The 19,638-nt window shown below is 41.6% G+C and overlaps 1 protein-coding gene and 1 pseudogene across 3 annotated transcripts in view; both read right to left on the bottom strand.

The window, feature by feature from the left end:
* ARHGAP10 (Rho GTPase activating protein 10) overlaps window positions 1-19,638 on the bottom strand; it is a 314,695-nt gene that overhangs the window by 74,144 nt on the left and 220,913 nt on the right. The gene's annotated exons all lie outside the window — the stretch shown is intronic.
* Window positions 4,161-9,752, bottom strand: LOC118551378 (peptidyl-prolyl cis-trans isomerase NIMA-interacting 4 pseudogene; annotated as a pseudogene).

Below are 19,638 nucleotides of genomic sequence, written 5' to 3'. Positions count from 1 at the left end.
TCTAACAATCAAAAATGTTTCCACACATTACCAAATGTTCCCTGGGGATTGAGATCCACCACTATACCTCTAGAGAAATATTTCTACTGTTATGCCTCAGAGCTCAATATTTGTTAACAATGGCTTGGTCTTCATAGACAGAGGACATAAAACTGGAGAGACAGTGAACAATTTCCTGAGCAAGAAGTGTGCCCAAGTAGCTTTCAGCAGGTTGGAAACAAACAGAGCAGGGTTCAAAGGAAAAAAACTATCGGGGCCATACTTGAACCCATGTAAAAACAGCCACACAAGTACAGTATGAGAACATATGCCTCAACCACAGCTGTGAGTAGTCAATGTAACAGTACAGCCAGGGTGAGGCCACCATATGTTATGACTGGCAAGCCGAAGACATCTCCAACAGGATTAGCAGACAGAGAGTTCACCTAGAACAAGGAAGATGCTAATCCCAACTACATTCCTTATTGACTGGACCACACTAGAGCAATTCAATGCAATTCTGACAGTATCTACCCAGAGGTAGCATCAGATCCCACAGGTTAAGGGCTCAGTCCCACGAGACTGCCTCTGCCACCCCTGCTTCAGAAGCCAATTTTAAGACCAGGTGTTTACCTGGGTTTCTGACCGGCTATAAATCAGAGGTTCACATGATCCACTTCTTGGGTTCAATTAATTTGCTAGAGCAGTTCACAGAACTCAGGAAACCTGTTTACTCACTAGATTACTGATTTATTACCACAGATACTCTAAAGGATATAAATCAACAGCCAGATGAAGAGATACATAGGGTAAGGTACCAAACGAAGTCTGTTCTCATGGAGTCTGGGATTCGGCACCATGACATGTGGGAAGCTTTCTGGCTCCCGAACTGGAAGCTCTCCAAAACCCTCTGCTTTTGGGTTCATTATGAAGGCTTCATGACATAGGCATCATTGATTAAATCACTAGCCACTAGTGACTGATTCAACCTCCAGCCTCTCTCTTCAATCCCCAAATCAGGGGGTAGGGCTGAAAATTTCAATACTCTATTCACTGTAGGTTCCTCTGGCAAAGAGCCCCCATCCTTAGGAAGTACTTTCCAAAAGTCACCTCATTTACATAAGCCCAGTTGTGGTAGAGAAAGCTTTTCAGGAATAATAAGACTCCCATTTCACCTGAAGCGATTCAGGAACTGAGGACAAGAGACCAAATACAACAAAGATGTTCCCATGGCTCTTATGGCTCAGGAAATTCCAAGGGTTCTGGGAACTGGGAGCCAGGAACTATGGACAAAGACCAAATATATATATTACTTGCTATAGACCACAACACAATGTGACCAGGAAGACCGGAAATTCAAAAGAAATGCAACTTATCAATCATCTGATTCTAAAAACACTATCGTGTGAAAGAGGGATTCATCTTGTATTTGGCCCAGATATTAAAGCCAGGGCTAATGGGTTAATAATCTAAGAAGGCATATGTCAACTAAATATATGGGAAAAAAACCTTCTGAACTAATGAAGTTACATAACTCTCAGGCAGTAAATTTAGGAGATGAGGAGTTCCATGTCACCAAACTTTTACAAAGTCTTAACAAAGGTAAGACTAGGAGCGTTTCAAAAGAGGCTCCAACACTGCATGCAGGCTGGGCTTGAATAGTTGACCCATGAATCTGTGAATGAGAAAATATCTGCCCCTCCCCAAAAGACAGTCTCACTCGCCAAGCTATTTGAGCCAAGTGCCTGACTCCTTAATATAGAAACAAGCCTGTCAAGCTGACCTGTCACCCTTTTCTGCCATACAGGGTAACCTTTCCCCAACCCCTGATAAGTTCACACTGTACCATGCTGAGACCTGAGCTCCCTTATTTCCTGCCACAAGTCGGCCATGCTCTGAGTGCTCATTCCGTCCCAGATGCACAGTTAACATGACACGGGTGGCCCTGACTGTTACGGAGTAATCTCGTCTTACCATTCCTTCTATTCTGGTTTTCCCTTTGCAATGGAATAACATGTCAGATATTAATACACGAAAAGGCTTTGTAAACTGTTACCATTTCATAAATGCACTCATTACAGATAAAGTCATCCTTATTTGGCTCCTGAAATAGTGATCTTATAGTTCCACAGCCATGGATAGAGACATGTTCGTCGAAGAGCATGATGATTAACCCCCTTGGAGTTTCCTAAGAGCCATAGCACCTATAGGCATTTTAACCTTATTTTCCTATATCCTACTATGCAAAAATATGTAAAAAAAAAAAAAAAAAAAAAAAAAAAAAACCCACAGGAAAAAAACCATACAGGTACTATAGTAGTGATACTGAGCACTGCTCCAAAAGAGGCCCGAGAGTCCCACTGATAAGTAAAGTCTGTGTGTTGGGGAAGGATGGGAGGTGAGGGCAGGGTAGGTGGAAATTTTAGGCAGCTGGTGAAAGCTGGCTAAAACTCTAAAACTGCTGTCAAATGGGGAGAATAAGATGAGATGCTAACTAATCACCTGCAGATCCTGCACTGTATTTTCCGTTTTTAGAATTATTATTGGATGAAGATATGCAGATAACGTGTTGCTCTTTAAATATGTAACCTTTAAAATAGTCCCTTTTCGGGGCGCCTGGGTGGCTCAGTCATTAAGCGTCTGCCTTCGGCTCAGGTCATGGTCCCAGGGTCCTGGGATCGAGCCCCGCATCAGGCTCACTGCTCCGCGGGAAGCCTGCTTCTCCCTCTCCCACTCCCCCTGCTTGTGTTTCCTCTCTCGCTGTGTCTCTCTCTGTCAAATAAATAAATAAAATCTTAAAAAAAAAAAAAAAAAGTCCCTTTTCTACCTAAAAGAACATTCGTTCTTTGGGTGTTGAGTTTGATAAGTTCTTTATAGATTTTGGATACTAGCCCTTTATCTGATATGTCATTTGCAAATATCTTCTCCCATTCTTTCAGTTGTCTTTGGTTTTGTTGACTGTTTCCTTTGCTGTGCAAAAGCTTTTTATCTTGATGAAGTCCTAATAGTTCATTTTTGCCCTTCCAAGCCTCAATTTTTAACTATTCAACTGTTAACTGAATGCTTACTATGGAACATACAATGTTCTGGACATTGGAAATAAATAAGCACAAAGGCCCTGAGGGAGAAATGTGCCTGGCATGTTCCAGGAATGCCAAAGAGGCCAGGATGACTGCAGTCATGAGGGTATGAAAGAAAAGCTGGGTCAGTCAGTAGCAGGAGATTTTTTTAATTTAACTCAGAGTGAGACAGTACACGCCAGTGTTTTAGATATCATTCAGTTTCAGTGTGTCCATTTACTATGCTGTATAAGAAATTACCACAAACTCAAAGCCTAAAAACAACACATTTACTATTTCTGTGTTTTCTGATTCTTAATGTGTATAAGAAAGCTTTCATCTCACAGTTTCCAAGTGTCAGGAGTCCAGGCACATCTTAACTGGGTCCCTCTGCTCAGGTCCTCGACTCACAAGGCCATAATCAAAGTATCAGCCAGCTAGCATTAGAGAGGCCGAACTGGGGATAAACCTGCTTCCCCGCTCATTTGGGTTGTTGGCAGAATTCATTTCCTTGCAGTCATAGGACCGAGCGTTCTGGCTTTTTGATGAACATGGGCTGGAGGCTCCCCTAGTTCCCTACCTTGTGGTCCTCTCTGAGGCAGTTCCCAACACAGCTATCTGCTTCTTCCAGGCCAACAAGAACCTCTGTCTCCAGTCTGCTCCCGTGGAGTCTTCTATAACAAAACCATCATGGGGAAAACATCCCATCCCCTCAGATTCTACTGGTGAGAATCAAGCCACGGGTCCCACAGGCATCCTAGGGCCTAGACCACTGGGCCACCTTAGCGTGTGTCCACCACGTTCAGTATCAGTGCTTATGAGTCTACTTCATTCTTTTTTTTTAAAGATTTTATTTATTTATTTGAGAGAGAGAATGAGATAGAGAGAGCATGAGAGGGGGGAGGGTCAGAGGGAGAAGCAGACTCCCCGCTGAGCAGGGAGCCCGATGCGGGACTCGATCCCAGGACTCCAGGATCATGACCTGAGCCGAAGGCAGTTGCTTAACCAACTGAGCCACCCAGGCGCCCGAGTCTACTTCATTCTTGTTAACGGGCTGCTGAACATTTCTCCTTATGACCATCCCATAATTTATTTAACCCACTTCCCTGCCACTGGAGGCTGTTTCTGATTTTTTTTTTTGTCTTTCATACAACTTTATTTTCTCCCTTCAACCATAATAATATGATATCCAAATTTTGTCTTAACCGGAGGGTCTATAAACACAGGCTTATCCAGCCTGCTTACAGGCAAGGCAAATATTGCTTCTTGAAATGGTCCCACCATGAAACCTCTGGTCATCCAACCCAAGTCGCCCCTTGTCTGGCTTTATCTTCACTATACTGTGTGGCCACTTCACTGAATCTCATTCCAGACTTTAACTTTTCCATAGCTTCCATGATTTTCCTATGATTTTCACACAGAATGTGTCTGACCTTTACTGCATTGCCACCACCTTTGGGACCCTGAGCCTTCTTGTCAGAACTGTCACTCCCAGAAGCTGCTTCCCCCTTCCCCCCTTTCCCAGAACCACTTTTTTCCTTGGGTGGCATCTTCGGAACTTGTGGCAGAGCCCCCAACCTGTTTCTGATTTTTGCACTGAGAGGTACAGTAGATTTGCAGTAGCAGTAAATATGTTCTACATTTTTGCAAAATCTTGACACTTATCCATAGAGTACCTTGTAACAGAGATGGCTTCAAAGCAGGAGCACATTCTAAGCCTTGCTGGACACTGCAAACCATCACAGGAAGTCTATTCCAGCTCACACACACTCATTTCCTCCTCCCGGAGACTTCTCTCGGCTCTCAGTGGAGCTTTCCAGCTTTCTTCAAATACGTGTTCTTCATCTCTTCATTTAGACTTACACACTGGTGATTTATCTCTTCTTGATTTAGGCTTACATTCAGGCAATTCATCTTTTCGGAAAACATTGATAATAGGGCCTGCTCTCCCACTGTATCTTCTGATGTCTTGCGATATATAAGGAAGCTATCGATTTTGGTAATTACTTTTAATCCTTCATCCCAGTGAATCATTTTAGTGTATGTAAGAACTCTTCAATCTGCTCTCTAGAACTCTTCAATCTGCTCTCTTCTCTGCTCTTCAATCACACAATCTATGTGTACAATCACACCCGTAAATAATGCAAACTTTCCCCCGTCCAGTTTCCAAACTACCTCGTATTGCTTTCTCGCTTTTCTTGTCTAATAATTCTAGGACAATTGTTAATTAGTAACAGTGAGCCAAGTCACAATTTCAACATTCTAAGCATTTCAATAATTAAAGAGAATACTGAAGGATTAAAATACACATTTTAGATCATTTTAAGTAAGTATCCACAATTTCTACTTTACTAAAATATTTCCCTAGGAATTATGTAGATTTTGTCACATGCTATTAGGCATCTGCTGTAAGATTTTCTCCTTTGACTTAATAATATATTATATTAATGTATTTCCTAATATTGAGCCACCCTTGTATTTCAGGGATGAAGTCAACTTAGGTTGAAATATTACACAGTTAAAGTACTGCTATTATTTGCTGATGTATTATTTAAGGCCTCTGCAAATTATGCTTAAGTAAAATTGATCTACAACTTTATATCTGACAGGCTTCAGCATTGGTGTCCTACCAGCGTCATAAAAAGAATTTGAAACTCTCCTCTATTATGGTGTGGACCAGTTAAAACATTAACAGATTAAACGGTTTCTTCCAAGTTTAAAATTTACCTGTGAAAAGATCTGTGCCTGGTGCTTGTTGGGGGGATGGCAGCTCTTTTAAAGTTTTCTGTTTATTATTTCACTGATTTTATTCTGATTTTCAAAATTCTGTGCACTGTGTATCTATGGTTATTTCCACATTTGTTTCTATTTATATATGTGAGCCTTCTCTCCCACCCATTCTTCTTGACTAGCTTAGCCAAGAAAATCTGTTTTATTTTATGCTCCCCACTCCACCAAAAATGCAAGAGGTTTTACAAAAAAACACTTTTTCTTTCCTAATTAATAATTTCATCTTTTATATTTCTTAATTTCTTCAAATTTGGGGGGAGGTGGGTGGAAGTGTAACTTATTTCATTCTTTCTCGCTTTGTTATCCATTTCCCTCAGAACGTAATTTCTGCATGATTCTTCAGGTTTTGATATTCTTGTTTTCACAATATTTTTCTAGGTATTCTCCAACTTTTTTATTTCTATTTTAATCCATGAATCATGAAAGTTTTTAAATTTCCAGATGACCAGGGACTTTTTTTTTTTTTTTTTGCTTCTAATTTCCAGATTTAGAGCATTACAGATCAGGAAAAAAATTGTCTGTGTTATTTCTGCCTTTTGAAATTTGGGATTTTTCTTTGTGGCCAAAAATAGATACTGAAAACCTATAAACACTGCTTTATTTTCTCCTACAGAGTTGCTATAGGAAAATATGAGGCAACCAGATGTATCCTCCTAGTGGATTTTTTATTTTTCCTCAAAATCTAATAAATGGATCACAGTTTGTCCCTATATGGTTAATTCTGAAGAACTTAAAAGTCAGAATTGAGGTTTCCTGAAATTCAGTGAACGTTTTGAACAGATTATGGTCTCACTTTGATTCAGAAAATTATTTGTGTTCCATGCATTTTGTTCTATACTGCCGTGGTGACTTGTAACGGGTCATTTTTGCCTTCCACGTCTGCTTCTTTGACTTCTTCTACCTGTCTCTCTCCTTCCACTGACTGTGACTGTTTTATCAATAAGGGTAATTTAATTTTTCATTCTATTCCTTTTGATATGTTTTAATTTGTTCATTTGTTTTAAAATACCGTACATGTGTCAGTCTGTTTTCTGAGCTCTGCAAGTACCTTTAAAAAAAAAATCAACAAACCATAAGAGACTCTTAGTCTCAGGAAACAAACTGAGGGTTGCTGGAGTGGAGAGGGGTGGGAGGGATGGGGTGGCGGGGTGATGGACATTGGGGAGGGTATGTGCTATGGTGAGCGCTGTTAATTGTGTAAAACTGATGAATCACAGACCTGTACCCCTGAAACAAATAATACATTATATGTTAATAAAAAAATAAATAAATAAAGTGGGTAGGCTGTGAAAGAGAAATATCAAAAAAAATCTTCCTTAATCATTTTATTTTTTCAACTCCCATTTCATTAACTATTTAATTCTTCTACAGAGACAAATTTTAGTAAGTTCATTTCTTCTCTTCCTTAGATCAGTACTTCTTCCAAAACAGATTCTTCCACTACAGTTTACATTTTCTCCCCTCCTGCTGCAATACATTCATACAGACTCCACGCTGGATATTTTTGGTTGGTTGATTTCAATTCTACTTGTGTTCTAAATGGGCAGCTTTGTCAACACTTTATTCACACCACAACACCAGGGGTGACACGTCCTTGAATCTCTTCCCATGTTGCCGGGGTCTATTTTCTTCTTCCACACACTACAGCTTTGCCTGCCCGGTGTTCTGTAGCTAGAGAATGGTGTGTTCGTCTGCTTGGGCTGCCACAACAGAACCCCACAGACTGGGTGGCTCGAACAACAAAAATCTATTTTCTCACAGTTCCGGAGACTGGGGATCCAAGATCAAGGTGCCAGCAGGGTCTGCTGCTCCCAAAGCCTCTCTCTTGGGCTTGTAGGTGGCTGCCTTCTTGCTGTGCCCTCACATGGCCTTTCCTCTGTGCATGCACATCCCTGGTGTCTTTTCCCTTTCTTACAAGGACAGCAGTCCTGTTGGATGGGGGCCTTATGACCTCGTTTAATCTTAATTCCCTTTTTTAAAGACTGCCCCCATCTCCAAAATGCCCCTCCACTGGGGTCTAGGGCTTCAACATTTTGAGAGGACACAACTGGTCCACAACCAATGGGGATGGGGAGGACAAGGAATGCAGCCAGGGCTGCACGCAACCTGGTCTTTCACCTCATCTCTTGTTTTGCCAAAATGCACTTGTCTGTGTTCAGTCCCCCTGCCTGGGCTGCCCACAATTCCAGCAGAGGCCCTGGCCCTTCAGCCCCTGCCAGGAGTCTCTGTCCTCAGTGGCCGGTTTATCACCACTTCCTATCATTCTCCAGGCACAAGATGGACCAGGTAAGAGACATGACTTCTAGACACTCACACCACAAGCTATCAGGGTGGGAAATGGCATTCCTCTCTCTACTCTTGGGGTTCATTTTTCCCATCTTCTTCTCCTACAAAAGCTCTTTTTTTTTTTTTTTGAAATTTAGTTTTGATTCTGAGGTTTTCTTTCTGACTTTGCTTTTTGCTGGAGCTCACCACCCCTGAGATGTTTGTGAGAGTCCATGATATATCACACCCCACCTATTTTCCTTGCCCTGGTGGGAGAGCAAGGTGGTCAGGAGGAGCGTCTACCTTTGGGCAAGTTGCAAGTCTCACCCAAGGCTGACCAAACCATCTTATACTCCTCCCTCCAAAAAGGGATTTTGAGGATTACATATACATCTGTTGGGTATCACATCTGTGGAAGGTTGAGTTAGGAGTAAAACAGATATGGTCCATGCCAATTTTTAAAAATGTTATTTGCTAGTCTCTAGCCTTTTCCTCCATTTGACTGACACCAAGGTGTTATTCTTTTCTCCTTTTAACCTATTTTTGGTTTATATTGTAAGATTTTGAGATCTGAGTTTGCTATCTTAAAGCATGTGTTTGAGGTATCTGTTTTAGATAAGAAATGGACAATAAATACTACTGGTAAAGACATAAGTAAAAGGTAACACACACCATCACATGTGGAAACCTGTAATTTGATAAACTTCTCTAGTTCCCTCACTCCCACGCTGTGTCAATGGGCCACATGTTTTTATTAAGTTATTTCAATATCACCCAAGTTTATTTCACCAAAGCAGGGGTTCCCAACTGAGGTTTCTTACAGACTTTGGTATTACTGTATACCCTCAAATCATCTGTAAATGGTATATATGCATCTGTATTTTTTCTTTTTAGAAAATGAGATTGTTATCTTTCATCAAATTCTCAAAGAAGTATGAAACATAAAAATTGGTTAGGAACCACTGACCTACAGTAATGAGCAGGAAAGCTGCCAAGAATGGAAAATAACGGAGAATTAGAAACCATTTACAAGAGTTTGGATTCATCCAAATAATAAAGTCAAGTGGAAGAGTTTTCTTTTAAGTTACATGGAATTTGGACAAAGCCCACAGGACTTCCAAAAAAGTTCAACCACAGGTTGTTTGTGACTCTGGGCATTGCAGGTAACCCAGTCCTACAGAAACTGTGGAAAAAAAGGAGTAGACACGAGAAACAATTATCATTCCAAGGACCCTTCCATATCAATCCATCAGAAAGTACAGCTTACTCTGAGCTTATTAGCACATTAAGCGCAAATGACCTAATTCCTTCATTAAATTTTGAAAATGATGACTAATCCTCTTAGTGGTCATGTCCCGCATTTCACCTAAACAGAAATGACATTCTAGAGAAATCAAGGGTTTAAAGGCTTTCCTGGAGAAAGAATGTCTCCACTTCCACTTACTGCTGAGTTAGGGAAAGAGAAACAACTACCTTAAAAAAGGGCATAGCCTATAAATAGATTCTATTCTCAGTATACAAAGCAAGCAAAGTTGATTCAGCAACAAATTAAAGAGAACAGGAGGCAGATACCGAGAATCCTAGACTCAAGATTATGATCCAGATTTCGTGTGAGTTTCTGATGTACACTGTTTCTTTATGTGAATATATACAGCACTGCTATCATTTACAAATGATTGTAAATCTTCCTCAAAACCTATTAGTCCAACCACTCTAGAGGTTTGGTTTGGCACAATCTACAGTCTGCAGCCCATGTGCACTTTTGGTAATTAAGAATAAGTAATAATGATGACAAAACACACACCAGCTGTGCAATGATTAATAAGAACTGTCTTGTGCACACAACCAGGCACGGGCATGTGTGGCTCAAGCAACTATATAAAGCTCATGACTTTATGAAATCAAATATAGAGATTTCCTTTCTTACTCCTACACCTTCCAACAGAGACATACATAAGCACATTTGCACAATTTAAACTTGGAGCTATCCATGTAGTAATATTGACTGAAACACTATGCATCATTGAAGCTTAAAAAGAAAAAAATATGGTCTTGTTTTTCTTGGGACAGTAGAAAGACCACAAAGAATTTTCTAACTGTGTGGCTTAACTGCCTGAAATCCTTTTTGGAATGAGGCAGACTGTCAATGAATAAAGCAAGCTGTGTGACCTTGGGTAAGTTAATTTCAACTCTCCAAGCTTCCGTTTCTTGCATTAGTCCGTAAACTGCGGAGAAAACAAAACTACCTAAAAACAAACAAACAAACAAACATACATACAACTAACAGTACCTACCCTCTCAGGGTTGGCTGGTTGACTCGTGGGTCATATGAATGAGAGCTGGCCAGCGCCTGGAACATCAGGTGCTCAAGAAGGCCTTAGTGCCGGCCTTCTGCCCTACGCAGACTAAATGCTTAGGAAAAGGAATCTTGAATTTTATAATTATGTCCACTAGATCTCCTGCAGACCTAGCTCACTGCTGCGAATGGAATGGGTAAACACCTTCTGAAGAAACAACTGAGTTGATTCACAAAGGAATGCCTAGTACAGTAAGTCTTCAAAGTATAGAAATGATCTTAACCTGGCTTTGGACAAAGAAAGCTACTGGCTTCTTGCAGGTCCAAACTCCAAACACGTAATCCTCGGGCCAGGTTACTAGCTCTCCACCACTATGTCAGAGTTTGTTACACACTGGACTTCCAGAAAGCAGATCTGTTTTTTTTTTTTCCTTTAATCTTTTGTGCCTGTCCATGCAGTACAAGGCATGAAGGAGCGGCTTAATAGATGTTTGGTGAATGAATTGGTAAGTGCGTAAAAGAAATGATGCCAACACCAAGTATCAGTTCATTTAACTTCTATCATGAATAATTTGAGATATATATACAAGTAAAAAATAATATAAGAAATTCCTATGTGCACATCCCTTAACTACAACAATCATTAACTGATGGCCAGCTTAATTCATCGATATCCCTAGATTATTTTGAGGCAGATTCCAGACTTAGTACAAATGTTTAAGAAGCTTTAATTAGATTTTACTTAAATTCTAGACTAGTCTAGTAGACTCTAGAATTCTAGACACTTGTATCTCTACAGTAACAAGAAACACACAATACTACGTAAAGAACAATAGAAGTCATTGCTATCTGGTCAAGAGAGGAGCTGTGATACAAACAAAAGGAAATCAAACCCTTCCCCTAACTCACTACCGGTTAGACAGTACTGGTAGTAAAAAAAAAAAAAAAAAGAGAGAGACAATAATTCTACAAATATCTGCATGAGGAAAAATAATGACTCGGGAGGAGGAACAGAGTGCTAATATTGGATGACAAGCTCATCTAACAAATCCTCATCTAAGGCTATAGGGTTTTTTTTAACCTTTTTTACCTTTTAAATAAAAAGATTTTTTAGAGAAAAATCCAGAAGATTAAATAGCAGAGGGTGCAGATCTGAGGAGGGTCAGCATCAGCCAGACACTACAAAGCTCAGGCCAAGATGAAGAGGTGGGTTTTGACCAGATGCCAAGGAGGGAAGGCAAGACAGACATGGCAGCACCTTGATCCTTGAGAAAATGTGGGGCCCCCAACGACAGCACTCAATAGAGCTGAAGGGTGAGAACAGAAATAAAGCTGACAAAACTGATTCCTGCCCTTTGGGGTCATACTCAAGGAGAAATCAACCAACCGGAAAGTTAAGACAAGGAGGGCTTTTAAGGGACTTTTCATCCTGTGCCAAATTAGTCCAGTGACATAAGGCTGCATGGCTTGAAATTTACTTGACCTGCACTGACCACATTTGTGTCAATTCCCAAGCTCCTCAATAAAGTTAATCCTGTACTTCCTAATAGGGCTGCCAACACACACTTCCCCAACAGCATGGAGAAGACACTTCCAAAGCACAAGAGAAAAGGCTCTAAATCCCAAAGACGGAGAATAACCTTGCAGGAGAGATAGTAACTCACGGTCACCCCTGCCCTCAAGCTCCTCACCCCAGCAGTTAGAAGATGCCCAGTATGTGGAAGAGAATAAACACAGCAGGCCTAAGATGGGCATCCTTAGAAAGGCCTGCTTGCAAAGTTGGCCCCTGGTTGGTGTCTGGGAACTAGGCTGGTAAACAGGTCTTTAAACTGATAGAAAACATTCCCTTTAAAGTTAGGATGGCCCATCATGCCTAAACTGTTTGTACCTAAATGTGCATATGTGGGGGTTATTGTGAAACACCTGCTTTCCATCTGGGAGTCTGGAATTCTGGTATTTGGTGGGCAAAGGGTGCCTATGGGACTACCTCCCAATAGGCACTGGTCTCCAATGGGCTTTCCTGAATGGAAGTATCAAACACATGTTGCTATATTTTCAGGGCTGGGGGAAGAGTCTGCTTTGTGTGACCTCTCCTGGGAGGAAAGAGCATAAGCAAAACAACATGTGGATTCCTCCAGATTCCACCCGGGTTGTCTTCTTCTCTGTTTGTCCTTACTACATTGCTGTGGTGAATCTAGCTGTGAGTACAACTTTACCCCCTTCCAGCACATCCCCCTTCGAGCACATCCCCAAACATGGGGGTGGTCTTGAGGACCCCAGACAGAGCCAGGAAAGCAGGTACTACACTTGCTGGGAAGACTTCTATTTGGAGGATACTACATAGTGGCTGGCTTCATCAAGTAGACATTTTATCTACTCTGACTTTTAGCTACAGTGGAAATTGGAGAACTTGTGGAAGCCTAGCAGAAATAGAACTGCCATGCCCCACTGTGCATGAGCTGAAACTGCCAACCCTTAATTTAGCCATTTTCCAGCTACCATTCATTAGTCAAAACACTTAGGTAGGACACTGGTGTTTGCCATGGTAAAGATGCAGGAGCTAAAATACTAGCACATGGTCAGCTCTCGGTTATCACTAAGTGCAGCAGTGGTGTTTCCCAATGGTTTTAATTTCAGGGCAATTCAGAGGAGTTCAAATGAGACAACAAGGTTGCACTGTGAAAACCTGGTGAGGACAGAGGTGCCTTCTTCAGTCTGCCCCGAAGTCAGTTTCCTTCTGCTTCCCACTCAGGCAGAAGTCTGAATATCGGCACATCTCAAAATAATGGAAAATGGCTGCCTTTCATTATTTAAGGACAATGCCTTTCAGCGTGGGCTCATTCTTTCCATGGCCAAACTGAGCCATCAGTATTTTAATAAAGGGTTTCCTTGGTGGCTGTCCCGGGTAAGGAACAGAAACAATGAAGTGTCACTGACAAAATAAAGCTAAAGTCTGATATGAATGACATCTTTATCTGTCCCCCTCCCAGCTTCTGAGCAGAAACATGGAATAAGTCAACAGCAAAAGACAAGAAAGGCTGAGCCTGAAGACATGTTCCAGACCCTAACTTCTCATGGATATATACGGCAGCTCTTGGTTTCCCCATGGTTCTAGGTTCTTAACCTCAAATTCCTAAAACTGCACCTACATTTCTTCTGTGTATATATAATACTATTTTCTGGGAACAGGACCCAAAGCTTTCATTAAATTTTCAAACTGGGTCCTAATGTAATAAAACTTCGAAACTATTGCTCTAGACAAAGGAAGAGTACGTCAGATGCAAGAGTATACGTTAAAATGCTACATGACTGAGTGGCAGACCAGAGGCCCACCCCGCCAGAAGATGTGTGAGAATGCAGCGGGGGATGAAATGGGTATATCACGTTGGAGACCAACAGCTGGGAACAAAACTACTTCGAAAAAAAAAAGAAATTACGTTAGCGTTAAGAGAAAAGTCACTTCTGATTTAAATACTGGTCTGAGAAAACTGAAGAAGAAAGTTAAGGAAGTGCTAGTTAAAATCATGGGAATAAAGCAACAGGTTCAGATTTGGGTGACCTCAAAATGCCAGTTTCCACCTAAAACTCTGTTGAGCGGACCCACTTGACCTGTTTCCGTAAGGACGGGGCCCAAGCAGCAGCCAGCCTTAAGGACATGCTGGAGCTGCCTGACGGCTCCAAAATATAAACTGAGTTACATCAAAGTCGATGAATAAATCATGTATCTGTAAATTCATCAAATCACAGGTACAGTGCATTGTGAATTTTCTCACAGGGTCCAAAGATGATTTCGTTGCAACCAAAATAGTACTAAACTGACAGAAATAAAAAGGGATTCATTAAAAGGAATCAGCAGGAAGTAGGAAGAACTGGAACTCAAGAGTAACCTGAGGCCATCGAGAGCTGGCCAACAACTCTCCACTTCTCACCTCTGCACCCTCTTCTAATGAGATTCCCCATCCTTCCCAGTGGTCTGCCTTCTCCGCTGGGCACCTGACCCACCACCAGGGTTCCTTCAGCCTCAAGCCCAGGGGCAATCTTAGAGTAACTGGCTGAGTTTCTCCCTCTCCCAATTCCAAATCTCTAGGGGAGAGAACCTGACTCAGCCCAGACTCCAGTGAGACTCCTCTTGAGCATCTAGCCAGCTCCCACCAGCAGATCTAGATTCGAGTGGCACCACGTCTTAGAAACCTATGGGAGGGATGAGTTCCACAGTAAGCAGTTCTCAGAGGCACGGAGCTGTCTGCCAGGACCTATTTGGACTAAATGACTATGGGGCAGTACAGATGAGGGGGACCAGAGAGAGGTAAAGGGGAAGAGATGGAGTTCAGTCTAGAAAAATACCCTTCTCCCTGCCCTGCTTATCTACATAGTAGCAGGCCATCTTGCCAGGACAAGAAAGGGAAAAGAAAAAGAAAAAAAAAAACTTTCTCTGCAAGCATCCTAGTCCGATGCAAGTGGCCATATTATCATTATATAGACTTCAACAGCATACATACTTCATTAATAAAATACTTCTATCGGTAATTCTAAAGTTTTTGCTAAAAGCAGGTAGCCTATTCGCGATAGTCTGACTTAAAGTTTAGAAAAATCAGTTCTTTACATATTATTGAAATGATACTTCATGTTTATATTTTCCCACTTGCACTATTTGGTGTACTTTGGATTTCTGAAAATTTATTTGAGACATTGAAACATTCTATTTTTAGTGATTTTGTTCAATCTACATATACTCTAGGTCTGCTGTTTCTAAGGATCAGAATGTAGTTGTGCAGTCTATTAGCCAGGGACCACACAGACAGAGCCTTCCATAAAGCCACTGCGAACAGACAGAGCAGCAGTATAGACTAGGGTTTAACGGTCCCACCTCCAGAGCCAGACTGTCCTGGGTTTAAATCCCAGCACTGCCATTTACCAGCTGAGTGACCTTGGGCAATTCTTGCCCAAAGCCCCAGTTTCCTCATTTGTAAAATGAGGATGATGATATCTACCTCACAGAGCTGTTGAGCAGGGCATTAGATGAGATTATGATGTAAAATACTTAACAGTGTGAGCACTTAATAAATATTGGGCTTTCTATTATTATATGTTAATTATCCTGATGGTGATGAACACAAGGAGAGAGATGATGAGCAGAGCTTCTTCGCTGAGTTTCTGGCAAAAGTGAGCTGGGAGGCCTGACACAACCTGCTGACCCCAGAGAGAGGGCATCTCAGAAGCAGGCTGCCTGTCACACATGACACGGCAAACGGAGGGCGATCTGAGGGGAGGAAAGATGGCCAGTTGAGAGCAGTTGGCCTTCTTCCCATTGCCTGATGGGTACAATGATCACATAAACCCCTTGGTTCTCTCAAAATACAAACAAGTCAGCATTAAAAAGAAATAAGCTATCAAACGATTGAAAGACACAGAAGAACCTTAAATGCATATTACCAAGTGAAAGAAGTCAGTCTGAAAGGCTACCTACCATATGATTCCAACTACATGGCATTCTGGAAAAAGCAAAACTATGGAGAGAGTAAAAAGACCAATGAGTGGTGCACCTGGGAAGTGGGGGCGGGGGGCAGGCAAGGAAAGAAATGAACAGGCAGAACATGGGATTTTTAGGACTGTGAAAATATGCTGCTATTATAATGATGAATATATGTTATAACACATTTGGCCAAACCCATAGAAACTACACCACCAAGAGGGAACCAAAGAAACTCTGGACTTGGGACAATAATGACATGTCCGTGTAGGTTCCTCAAGTGTACCAAATGTACCACTCTGATGGGAGGATGTTGATAATGGGGAGGCTCTGCATGTGGGGGGGGGGAGCAGGGAATATATAGGAAATCTCTGCAATTCCCTCTCAATTTTGTTGTAAACTAACACCACTGTAAAAAAAAAAAAAAAAAAATGAAGTCTTTTAAAAAATACAAGTGAGTCATTAAAGTTGTTTAATATAAAACTGTGTATATTTATACACACATTATCTGACAGTGACAGTGTAAGGTTAAGGGATAGGCTTTGGAGACAGACTGGGTTCAAATCTCAGCTTGGCCACTTCCTAGGACTATGACCTTGAGCAAGTTACTGAGCCTCCCTGAGCCTCGTCTTCCTCACGTGTGCAACAGCAGTGAGATGAGTATCTCCTGTGGATCAGCTCAGCTCATCTCTGCAACTACTCTGTTGAAGAGGTACTTTCATTATTTCTATTTTGCAGAGGAGGAAACCGCCACTGAGAGTCAACAGGGTGGCCAGATCACACAGAAGTCACATAAGGTGGTGGAGCTGAGATGCCAACCCAAGGAATTTCACTTTAGAGCTCACTGTGCTACACTATATGGTCCTATCTATAGAGTATTTCAGTAAAATGCCATATAAGGAGATAAGCCTTGTGCCCACCACATAATCATCCCTCTGTCAATATTGGCTATTATAATTATTATTGTTCTCAATTATATATTGAAAGATGCGGAAGAGATAGCTCTGAAAGTTTTTTTATTTTATAAAAGAAAATAAAAATGGGCACAACCATGCAAAGAGTCAAGCCCATAAACACTCCACACTATCCTGTCCCCTAAGGAAAGGCATCCAACGGTACCTTCTGCATTGCTCACCTACCCATTCCCCACCACCCCCATCCCCTCACTCCCAGATTCTTATTTTCCCTTCCAAGAACTCTTGGTGCTGCTCATAAAAGAGAGATGAACAAAAGGATCATATTTCTCATCACCCTTAGTTCCACAAATACTAATTAAGTGCCAAGTTCCAAGCCCAGAGCTCTGCTCTGAGGACCTGTCTTCGCGGCTCTACATCTCCAGGGACCTTGGCAGAGAATCTCTGAGTGGGCCAGGCCTTCTAGGCCTGCTCACTTTCTCCAACTCCTCAATCCTCATTTCCAACATGAACACATTCTCATTATGAAAAATATTATGAAGTTCTCCCTTCTATCAAAAACTCACCTCCTAGCAGGTTCTGCTCGCTTGTACTGACTATGCTTTCTTAGATAACAGAGAATAAATCTACCCACCCCCCTTCTGTACTGCAGCTCTTAGATTTTGTTGAGACAGCCCCAGTGCTTTGTCTATCCTGGACACTAAAATGCTGCAGAATGAAAGGACCTTGTCTCTCAAATTTTCTCTTATCAAACCACACTAGTACCATGGGAAAATGTTACCTACCCTCTCCAGAGCACACTACGGCACGGGGAATGGACTTCCTGTAGCATAGCTAAATGCAGACAGCAGAACTGGGAAGACAATGTCATTATTTTCTGACTCTCCTTTGAGGAAGGAGAAAGGCAGACAGAAAGTTTTCTGTGGTTTTAAAGCCTCTTTTTAAACACTCCAGAGAATGCAAGGCCCTACTAGGGGGGAGGGGAGACCTCTAACAGTAAAGTAAGTCTCCGTGGCTATGCCAAAGATGGCCAAAGATGGCCAACATTCAAGAAAAACTGGGAGAAGGGAAAACGCCAACCCCTGCAATTTGTCAACTATTCTTGCCATGGGGTTTTGACTTCTACACTGAACCATCACTACTCAGGCAAACAAAAAGCTTCTAGAAACTTTGGAGTTTTATCATTGTTGCTGTTGTTTCAGATATTTATTTTTCTCTCACATGAAAACTGGTGCTGCTTAGCAACCCAGTGCCAGCAAAGCTAAATCAAGAAGCATTTTAGGCTGCATTTTTTTTTTTTTTTAAAAAGAGAAATTTCTTGCTCCTACTGAATGACAGGCACGCTTGAAGACTTAAAGGTTCCTTGCACCTCAAGGAAAATGGTTTGCATACTACCCACTGGGGCCTCTTTTACCATCAGGGATGACAGAGACCAACCAGCAGAACAGAGCTAGGAGGTGCCTTGTCTCTGCAACTATAGGAGTTGGGGAGCAGGCTGCCCCAAACCTAACCCGGTCCACGTGTGGCTGCTGCCGGACTGCGGGTTGGGACTGACTAGGGAATCCATGCCACCACTGGGCCTGGGGGCAGGGACACCTTCTTCTAGCTCTTGGCAAAGACAGAGGTGTAGGTCAGAAAGTGGGATCCAAGGTCAACAAGAGGAATGCAGCATGTCATTGGATACTCTTCACTTGTGCGTGTAACTTAATATTCTGATTGTGTCGCACACCTGAGAGGAAACGGGTATGCCCTTCTCATCTCGACTCTTCTGTGACTGGAGGGGCACTGGCTCTTCAAGGATTTTGCAACATATGTTACAGGGAGGGTTACGGAAGAAACCTCAGAATGGGAACATAACATCAGCCTTTTCCACAAAGCCTGAGCATCACAAATGGCCTCCATTTTCTCACCAGGAAAAATGAGACACAGACTGCCAGAGTACCCGTTTCAAAGACAACATTGTTTATTTTGACAAAGTTTTAAGAATCCTGACCAAGGAAAAGTTTTATGGAAGTAAAATGTGATTATCTCTTGGCACCCTGTGGTCCACAGAAATGGTGATATTTAAAGGCTAACACCAGAAAACAACTTCATGCCCCACTGAACACCACAGAACCCGTGAACATCAAGGCAAACTGAAGCACCACACAAAGCTGAAAGCAACCGGAGCACCATATCTGGCCGATCACACTGAAAATCCAATTATAATCCTTAACAAGATAAATATACAGGCATACCTTAAAGATATCGCGGGTTTGGTTCCAAACCACTGCAATGAAATGAGTATTGAAATAAAGTGAGTCCAATGAATTTTCTGGTTTCCCAGTGCATACATGAGCTATGTTTACACTGTACTGCAGGCTATTAAGTGTGCAGTTGCCTTATGTCTAAAAAAAACATGTACATACATTAAAAAATACTTTATTGCTAAAAAATGCTAACCATTATCTGCGCTTTCGGCAAGTTGTAATCACTGATCACAGATCACCACCACAAATATGATCATGAAAAAGTCTGAAATATTGCAAGAATGACCAAAACATGAAATGTGACAGAGACACAAAGTAAAATGGCGCCGATAGACTTGCCCCATGCACAGTTGCCACAAAACTTTGACTTGTAAAGAGCACAGTATCTACGAAGGGTAATAAAGCGAAAGGCAATAAAATAAGGCATGCCTATAACCTGGATTAAAATTATATATATTATGTAAAGTGATTTGGTTGAGAGTAACATTATATATCTTACTTTACATGAATTGCCAATTTAAGCATTAACACGAAATAAGATGGATAATAAAAGAAAACCACACTGACATTAATGTTTTCTTTGATGATTCTCAAAGGCTCTTCATAATCTTCAAGG

Source organism: Halichoerus grypus, chromosome 3 (assembly GCF_964656455.1).
Source record: "Halichoerus grypus chromosome 3, mHalGry1.hap1.1, whole genome shotgun sequence".
NCBI classification, from domain to species: domain Eukaryota; kingdom Metazoa; phylum Chordata; class Mammalia; order Carnivora; family Phocidae; genus Halichoerus; species Halichoerus grypus.
The sequence above is the reverse complement of the archived record's forward strand: the minus strand, read 5'-3'. Positions and strand labels throughout refer to the sequence as shown.